Raw genomic sequence first — 9,764 nt, forward strand, 5'->3', positions numbered from 1 at the left:
ACGAGATCGATTAATGACGAATGATGTTTAGTTAAGGGTTTCTTGTAAAATGTAAAGATTATACCTTCAGTTGGCCACAAATAAATTACATCCAAATAATTTCCATTTGTGTTTGTCCATTAGCAGCAGAAACTCTTTGATATGCACTTTCAAATAGAACATACCACGGCTTTTGATACACCAGTGGTGCGGCATTGACTGGAACGGCGAAAACTCAATCTAGGTCCACCAAAGGAATTCGATATTTCGATCCAAGCACCTTGGACGAGGACTCCGTCATTTAGCTAGATCCCACCCTAAAAATAAATAACACATGCATATTATTAGATTAATTAAATTGTTTTAATGTCCAACAATTAGTACCTGTACAAACATACAAAGGCCTTAATAACAATGTCAATGCTATACAAAATGTTTATATATATATATATATATATATATATATATATATATATATATATATATATATATGATTCCGGTGTGTGTGTGTGTGTGTGTGTGTGTGTGTATATATGTATGTTTGCGTGTGCGTGCGCGTGCGTGCGTGCGCGTGTATCTACGTCTCTCTCTCTCTACCTCTCTCTCTACTCTGTGTGTGTGTGCGCGTGCGTGTGTGCGTGTGTATCTACGTCTCTCTCTCTCTCTCTCTCTCTCCTCTCTCTCTCTCTCTCTCTCTCTGTCTGTCTGTGTGTGTGTGCGCGTGCGTGTGTGTTCCTATGTGTGTGCCTGTGTGTGTGTGTATGAGCGAGCGCGTATATATGTGGCGTGTGTATGTGTATTAAATATTAAATGTTTGTTCTTTTTTTCAGGATATTAATCGGCCATGTACGTTTGGACAGGACATTCATACCAGTCGACGAATTATGGATGCATCTGGATCTGTGTCATGTTACGCTATCAAGGTGCTGTACATATATCGGCATAGGAAACTAGTTTACTTTCATGCTAATAAATAACCCTTGTAAATATACCGTCAGAACCGAACCGAACAGAACTTTATTACTTTATTACACTCAAGGCCAACGTTCGATCGCATTAGACTTGGACTCGGAACTCTCTCGACGTGCCCATGTATCTCAAAGGTTTCAGGCACGTCCGTCCCAGGTCCGATCTCTGGTAAAGTCAGTGGTCCGACCAGGGACAGAATCGCACTTGAGGAATACATAAATATCAGGGCTTCTAGAATTTGTTTTTATAAAATCCACTAGCCATGGGATTAGTGATTTAAAATATTGACTATCTACAATTAAAGCTTCACTAGCCCTACTTTACTTTAAGTTAATACAGTTTTACTAAATAATAGTAATAACCAGATATGTCACTTAAAGAGGGAGATAGAGCTTAAAACATTATGTAGGGGAAGAATATTCATATTTGCAAAATTGACTTAACTGCTTTATTTCACATATTTGTTTTTGACTAGCCGTCGGGCATGACAATAGTAGTTATTTACTAGCCCAGCATTGAATATCACTAGCCATGGGAGTAGGGCTACCATAATCTAGAAGGCCTGCATATATACATATATAACATAACAGCATCAAGATGACAGGCTTTGAAAAAACAATTTATAAATTAAATAATAAAAGTCTTAGGAGGAACAGAAATGTTTGTTGATAATAGTTATAAATCTACACAGGTTTCTAAGGGTGCCTATAGTTTTATAATTAAAAAGCTACTTAAGATTTCGTTTACATTTGGTCATGTAAAATAATATTTGTGAATATATGTACATCTATCTTCTGTAAATTGTTTACATATGAATAAGTAGTGAAATTCCTCACCAACGTCGTCAGTAGTACGAAAGATACATTTCCTGTTTTCATATAAAATATTGGTCCATCGTCCTGTTCCGATAGGTAAAAATTGGTTAGCTATACGAAATCAAAGAAATGTATTACACATGGTTTTATCAAGTATATTGAGATATGTTTCAAACACTAAGTTCTCTTTAAACATTTTGTAAGTTAAACCTTTATTGGATTTTGAAATGCCTCTTTGCCAATTCTGTAAGTCTTTGTTTGACTAATGTCTTTAACCAAAGGCCGTGGTATGTTCTAGCCTGTCGATGGGATGGTGCACATAAAAGATCCCTTGCTGCAAATCAAAAATATTAGCCCATGGAGTGGCGACAGCGGGTTTCCTCTCTCAATATCTGTGTGGTCCTTTACCATATGTCTGACGCCATATAACCGGAAATAAAAGTGTTGAGTGCGTCGTAAAATAAAACATTTCCTTTCCTCCCTCTCTCTTTAACTTTCCTTGCCTTCATCCCTCCTCTTCTCTCTCTCACTTTCTCTCACTCTTTCTTTCCCTCCCTCCTCCTCTCTCCATCTCTCTCTCTCTCTCTCTCTCTCTCTCTCTCTCTCTCTCTCTCTCTCTCTCTCTCTCTCTCTCTCTCTCTCTCTCGTTCTTTCTTTCCCTCCCACTTCTCTCTTCCCCATCTCTCTCTCTCTCTTTCTCACCCTCTCTCTCTTTCACTTTCCTTCCCTCACTCCCTCCCACTCTCTCTCTCTCTTTCTCTTTTTCACTCGTTCTCTCTGTCTCTTTCTTTCATTTTCCTCCCCCCCCCTCTCTCTCTCTCTCTCTCTCTCTCTCTCTCTCTCTCTCTCTCTCTCTCTCTCTCTCTGTATCTCCTCGTTCATCACTTTCTCCATCGTTTATCTCTTTTCCTCTCCGTCGGTCTCTCTATCCTTTAAAAGACGTACACGCACGTACGCACACACCACACATACACCACACCACACAAACACACACACACACATACACAGACACCACACGCACGCGCACTCACAGCAGAAATGTTTGTTGATAATAGTTATACATCTACACAAGTTTCTAAGGACGCCTATAGTTTTACAATTAAAAAGCTGTTTCAGATTTTGTTTACATTTGGTCAGGTAAAATAATATTTGTGAATATATGTACATCTATCTTCTGTAAATTGTTTACATATAAATAAGTAGTGAAATTCATCACCAACGTTATCATTAGTACGAAAGATACATTTCCTGTTTTCATATAAAATATTGGTCCATCGTCCTGTTCCGATAGGTAAAAAGTGGTTAGCTATACGAAATCATGAACAGTACAATACATACATTTCCTGTTTTTATATAAAATATTGGTCCATCTTCCTGTTCCGATAGGTAAAAAGTTTTTTATTTTTATTATTCAGTTTTGTATTTGGAGCTTCAAACATATTATTACAGTACAAAAAGAAATATTACATTTTCTGTTAAAACACACAGTTATTAATTAATACAAGAAGATATGTATTACATGTGAAGTACTCTACTAAGATATTGCCACTTTTTCTTATTTTACTAGGGTAAAGATAAAGAGAATACAATTCAATCTGCTTATAGCGACGTATGTGAGCTAAACATGAAATATAATTTGGATGAGGTTTTTTCATTCTACAAATATGTATATAGTATTTTATTAAAAGTAAACAAATATTGATAATATCAATATTTGGACTATTAATAAAAGACACAAAAGAAGTACCTCAGCAGCATTAGGTTTGACAGTGCCGCATTTTACATTTAGGTCATCTAGGAAGCGATAGGTAAAAATTGGTTAGCTATACGAAATCAAAGAAATGTATTACATATGGTTTTATCAAGTATATTGAGACATGTTTCAAACATTAAGTTCTCTTTCAATAGTCTGTAAGTTAAACCTTTATTGGATTTTGAAATGTCTCTTTGCCAATTCTGTTTTTAAAAAAAAAAGTAAAACATTGAGAGTCTTTGTTTGACTAATGTCTTTAACCATGTTACTGAGCTAAACATTTGCTTGTCGGAAATGTTATTTAGTACAAGTTTATAAAATATATCTCTAACACTAATTTATGATGTGTTTCACGTTGTATATATATATATGAAATAATAATTTGTATATCTGTACTGACAAGACAAGCCCCAAAACATACAATAAGCATGGTTATTATAAGCAATAGTGGTTTTCTTCACATTTATGAAAATTGTGTTTTATCATAGGCCCGCGTTCTTTGACAATAACATTACCAACAACAACATTCAGTTAATGAATTAATTGTGTGTATGCTTCTTACTCTCGCTCAGGCGATACAACAATCCTGACACTCGTTTCGTAAAGTCAGAACGACACACTAGCTCGTATAATAATCTATATTTATACACCAGATTTAATTCACTGTTACAACAATTTATTGTAATATTTGTATAAATGTACAACGTGAAATATAAAGGTTTAACATTTGTCTAATAAATCAAGTGAATATTTCTTTAGTCGTTTTGTTGTCTTTGATCACGATGTCAAAAGACGCCATTTTAAGTATATGTCACGGGGATCCTATAATACCCGTAACTGAATGAAACACGATTATCCAAATATCTCTCCTAACTGTATATCTATAAGATCTCTCTGTAACAGGCAGATATACCCGCTTTGGCTCGTCTAGGTATGATCAGAGATAAGATCTTATATAAAGTATATATTATTATAGCACGTTTAGTTCACTAGAAAACACAACAAAAACACAATACACTTTGGAATCTGTATTAATCTACGCTGACAAATGTACTGCCGCAGTAGTTAATTAATAACAACAATAATAACAACCCAGAACTGATCACTTAATTAGTTAATTTCTAGGTGTCTAGTTTACACAATATTGTAATCACTTCACCGTGACACAACACCCACACGTGTGATAATTGAGAAACGTTTCTAGGGGAACTAAGTAATAAAGGAATTACAACTCTATTCCTAACTGGTTAATTTTTAATTAACCCTTACTACTCGTTCAATAACGTGTAATAATTGAGAAACACTGCCAGGAGAACTTAATTAATAAAGGAATTACAGCACTATTCCTAACTGGTTAATTTTTAATTAACCCTTACTACTCGTTCAGTAACCTTGTAACACAGAATTAATACTGGTACCTATCACAATAAAGACAATAACCTACAGTTTACCTAGGTCCTCTAGGATGACTGGCTAAACTTTATATTACCAAATACTCGTATAATGTTAGAACAATAAGTCTACGATTTACTTCGTCAGATGACCGAAGACACTGTCTAAAGAATATTGGTATAATACAGTATTAAAATATTTAAAGTCACATCAATCGCATCAAGGTTATACAACAGAGCAGAAATAATATATTTACCAAAGTCCAAACGGACTAACGTTCCCGGGTAGCCTTCCTTTTTGGTTCTCCCCGATATCTCTAAAATCCTATCTATTTATTCGAAAATCTGAGATACAGCGAATATCGCCTGGGGGCACAACGCGGCACCTCACCTATCATGTGAATTTCCACCACGACCACGCCGGCATATTTTTCCTCAGATGGTCAGACTCAATGACGCCTAGTCACCAAAATCACGGTTGTAAAAACCGCACTCGCGGAGGTATTACGTAACTACTGGCCACATGGCCCCCACACCTGCACTAAGTGCATATTGGAATGTACGGTCGCGCGAAGGTATTACGTAACAAAGTGTCCACCTGGGCTTAAGTGCTTATTGGACTGCACAAGGCCCTCTAACACAATTAATATCGCCACAGGCGAAAACAAAATTAAGAGCATGTTCCGTCACACACCCCCACCTCAAAAAGGATATTTCCTCTACTCTAGGAATAGGGAAATATACTACATTAAAACAAAAGGTGCGTTAACCGACGCATACGGGCATTTATAACACATGTAATAATAAGGTGACTACCAGTAATCACACTGAGTCTCTGAGTCCCTGGCATACAAATAAAATATATAAAAACAAAACAGAAATCAAGAATGTCAACACATTATCATAACGTTCAACTTCGGGACAGGACATCAGCGATTACATTAGAAGTGCCCTTGATATGTTCAATGGTAATTGGGAATTCCTGCAGGAGAAGACTCCATCTCAAAACTCTCTGGTTGGTGGCTTTCATTCTGTGAATGAAGGTAAGCGGATTATGATCAGTAAAGACCACCACTTGATGCACTGCCGATTTCACGTAGATCTGAAAATGCTTCAGAGCTTGTACCATGGCCAAAGCTTCCTTCTCTATAGTGGAATAGTTCACCTGGTGTTTGTCAAACTTTTTGGAGAAGAAACTTACAGGATGGTCCAGTCCATTTTCGTCTTCCTGGAACAGCACAGCTCCAGCTCCCACGTCACTGGCATCCACAGCTAGCTTGAACGGCATTCGGTAGTCTGGTGCTGCCATCACGGGAGACGAGTAGCGCATCTGCTTGAGACGGTTGAATGACTTCTCGCATTCACCTGACCACTGGAACTTCGTTTCCTTCTTTTTCAGTGTCGCACGTTTTCCAGGTTTTCTCCGATAGGCATGCTGTCGAATCGGTGTAGCGCTGGGTTCCAAGCGCACATCCTGGCTTAAGGTGTTGGTGACCGTTGGAAGGTCCCGACAAATGGAAACATTGTCTTGTATCAATGTAGTCAACTTTTCTCGCTGGGGGCTCAAGTCTGCTAGAATCTGGCTGTTGGTTAATTTGATCTCTGCAGTCTTGACGTCATCACAGGAAATTGAGTGACTCTCAATTTGGACCGGTATCACTGGAACTATCGGCAGTCTGTCAAAATAACCTTTTAGCAAATTGATGTGACAATACCTACTTTTCCTAACCCTATCAGGAGTGTTTATCACATACCCTGTCTCATTAACCCGTTTGTGCACAACATAGGGCCCGAAATAACGGTTCTGTAATGAACCCCGTTTAATGGGAAGGTACAGCAGCACCTTATCCCCTGGTTTAAATTCCCGACTCCTAGCCTTCCTATCAAACACTGATTTTATTTTGCTCTGAGCATGGCTCAGTTGCTTCCTAGCTAGTTCTGTCGCCGGCAACCTCCTATCTCTAACTCTCTTATTCATTAATACTCTCTCAGTTAACAATGTAGTGCGAGCTGCCAACAAATTTGGATCAGCCCCCTGCTCTAGAATTAACTCTTGTCTATTACAAGGTAAATCCCCTCTATCAAACACAACTGGTTCAATTTTCAACACCTTGACGTTATCAGCGACTGACTACAGCCCGTATCTCTATAGATTGATATTGCCTTAGGACTCAACTCTTGTTTGACATCACAAACCATACCAGTGGACACATACGGGTTTACTTTCTCTGCCATGGGACTAACCATTAACTCTCTCGCTAACGGAGCTGACCGCACTAAACCGACCACGTGCGCATTATCGCGTTTCCTTTTAAAACAGTCCCCGACAAGATGGTTATCGTTTTTACAGTAACTGCAATGTGGACGAAAAGTTCGTGCATTGGCTGGTAATGCAGGCCTATCCTTACTTTGCCCACCAGGTGCATTCCTTGCCTGACTAGCTGACCAACTAGATGACTCTCCCCGATAGTTACTTTCCCGGGAAAAACCTGGCTGAAATTTCTTCTTATCACCCTGTTGTAAAGAGCTACCCTGTACTGCCTGAGCTTTGTGTATTAACACGTAATCATCTGCCACTATGCCTGCCTCCTCTATCTTTTTGGCATCACGATCCTCTAAATGAATACGTAAGCTAACTGGTAATCCATTCTTAATGTCCTGTAAGATCAACACCTCCCGTAACTCGGTATATGACTCTACCTGATGAGACACCACCCATTTATCAAACATCCCTGCCTTCTTAGCCACAAACTCACTATAAGACTGACCCTGCGTTTTTCTCAACTCGCTATACCGTAAACGATAATCCTCAGGTCGTAATTCATACGCCCTCAACACTGCAGCCTTAACTAGGTCGTACTGACTTGCTCGCCCATCACTCATTGAATTATAAGCTACACTAGCCTTCCCCTTAAACTTAGACACGGCTAACAATGTCCACTTAGACTGCGGCCAATTTAGCTGCTTAGCGGCCCGTTCAAAAAGTTGAAAGAACATATCTACCTCCTGGTCGTCAAATACAGGCACTGATCTATAAGTCTCCGACATGTTAAACCCATTTCCGCCTTCTCGTCTGACTTCTTTAGTATTCAACTTTAACTCATGTTCCACTTTTAATTTTGCTAACTGGAATTCTCTATCCCTATCTTCTCTTTCTCTCTCTCTCTCTCTCTCTCTCTCTCCCTCTCTCTATCTTCTCTATCCCTCTCTTCTCTTTCTCTCTCTCTCTCTCTCTCTCTCTCTCTCTCTCTCTCTCTCTCTCTCTCTCTCTCTCTCTCTCTCTCTCTCTCTCTCTCTCTATCTTCTCTATCTCTCTCTCTCTATTTTCTCTATCTCTCTCTATCTAATGCACGCTCTTCTCTTTCGTACTCAAGCTTTTTAAAAGCTAATTGTTGTTCCACACTTAACTCATTTATCTCTATCTCTGGAACAATCTCACTGTCTTCCATAACAGGCCTATCACCAAAAACTTCCTGGATAATAATTGTCTTTATATCACCTAAGGTTTTAGCTGATGTTAAATCAATTTCTCGCTCACCCGCGATTTCAACTAACTCGGCCTTACGTGCTCGCTTAATCTCCACTACACTGAGCGTAGGCCTATCCAGCAAATTCTTATCCATGTTTAGATATGATGCACTTATATTTAATTAATTTTCTAGTGAACAACGTTGCTACGTATAGTTATTTGTAAAAATAATTTATAAAGCCCCCATTTACAAACAATACTTTTTTAAATATGCATGTCCCGTTTCAGATCCGGGACGAGCGCCCCAATTTTCTACTTCTGTCACGGGGATCCTATAATACCCGTAACTGAATGAAACACGATTGTCCAAATATCTCTCCTAACTGTATATCTATTAGATCTCTCTGTAACAGGCAGTTATACCCGCTTTGGCTCGTCTAGGTATGATCAGAGATAAGATCTTATATAAAGTATATATTATTATAGCACGTTTAGTTCACTAGAAAACACAACAAAAACACAATACACTTTGGAATCTGTATTAATCTACGCTGACAAATGTACTGCCGCAGTAGTTAATTAATAACAACAATAATAACAACCCAGAACTGATCACTTAATTAGTTAATATCTAGGTGTCTAGTTTACACAATATTGTAATGACTTCACCGTGACACAACACCCACACGTGTGATAATTGAGAAACGTTTCTAGGGGAACTAAGTAATAAAGGAATTACAACTCTATTCCTAACTGGTTAATTTATAATTAACCCTTACTACTCGTTCAATAACGTGTGATAATTGAGAAACGCTGCCAGGAGAACTTAATTAATAAAGGAATTACAGCACTATTCCTAACTGGTTAAATTTTAATTAACCCTTACTACTCGTTCAGTAACCTTGTAACACAGAATTAATACTGGTACCTATCACAATAAAGACAATAACCTACAGTTTACCTAGGTCCTCTAGGATGACTGGCTAAACTTTATATTACCAAATACTCGTATAATGTTAGAACAATAAGTCTACGATTTACTTCGTCAGATGACCGAAGACACTGTCTAAAGAATATTGGTATAATACAGTATTAAAATGTTTAAAGTCACATCAATCACATCAAGGTTATACAACAGAGCAGAAATAATATATTTACCAAAGTCCAAACGGACTAACGTTCCCGGGAAGCCTTCCTTTTTGGTTCTCCCCGATATCTCTGAAATCCTATCTATTTATTCGAAAATCTGAGATACAGCCTGGGGGCACAACGCGGCACCTCACCTATCATGTGAATTTCCACCACGACCACGCCGGCATATTTTTCCTCAGATGGTCAGACTCAATGACGCCTAGTTACCAAAATCACGGTTGTAAAAACCGCACTCG

At 38.2% G+C, this 9,764-nt stretch overlaps 1 long non-coding RNA gene across 1 annotated transcript; it reads left to right on the plus strand.

Moving 5' to 3' along the window:
* The first annotated feature begins 1,486 nt into the window (after nt 1-1,486).
* Nucleotides 1,487-2,013, plus strand: LOC121366670. Its single transcript, XR_005957196.1, has 2 exons — nt 1,487-1,906; nt 1,968-2,013. It is a non-coding gene; the product is annotated as an uncharacterized LOC121366670 (long non-coding RNA).
* Nucleotides 2,014-9,764: the final 7,751 nt, after the last annotated feature.

The sequence above is a fragment of the Gigantopelta aegis genome, unplaced genomic scaffold (assembly GCF_016097555.1).
Source record: "Gigantopelta aegis isolate Gae_Host unplaced genomic scaffold, Gae_host_genome ctg6564_pilon_pilon, whole genome shotgun sequence".
Taxonomy (NCBI): domain Eukaryota; kingdom Metazoa; phylum Mollusca; class Gastropoda; order Neomphalida; family Peltospiridae; genus Gigantopelta; species Gigantopelta aegis.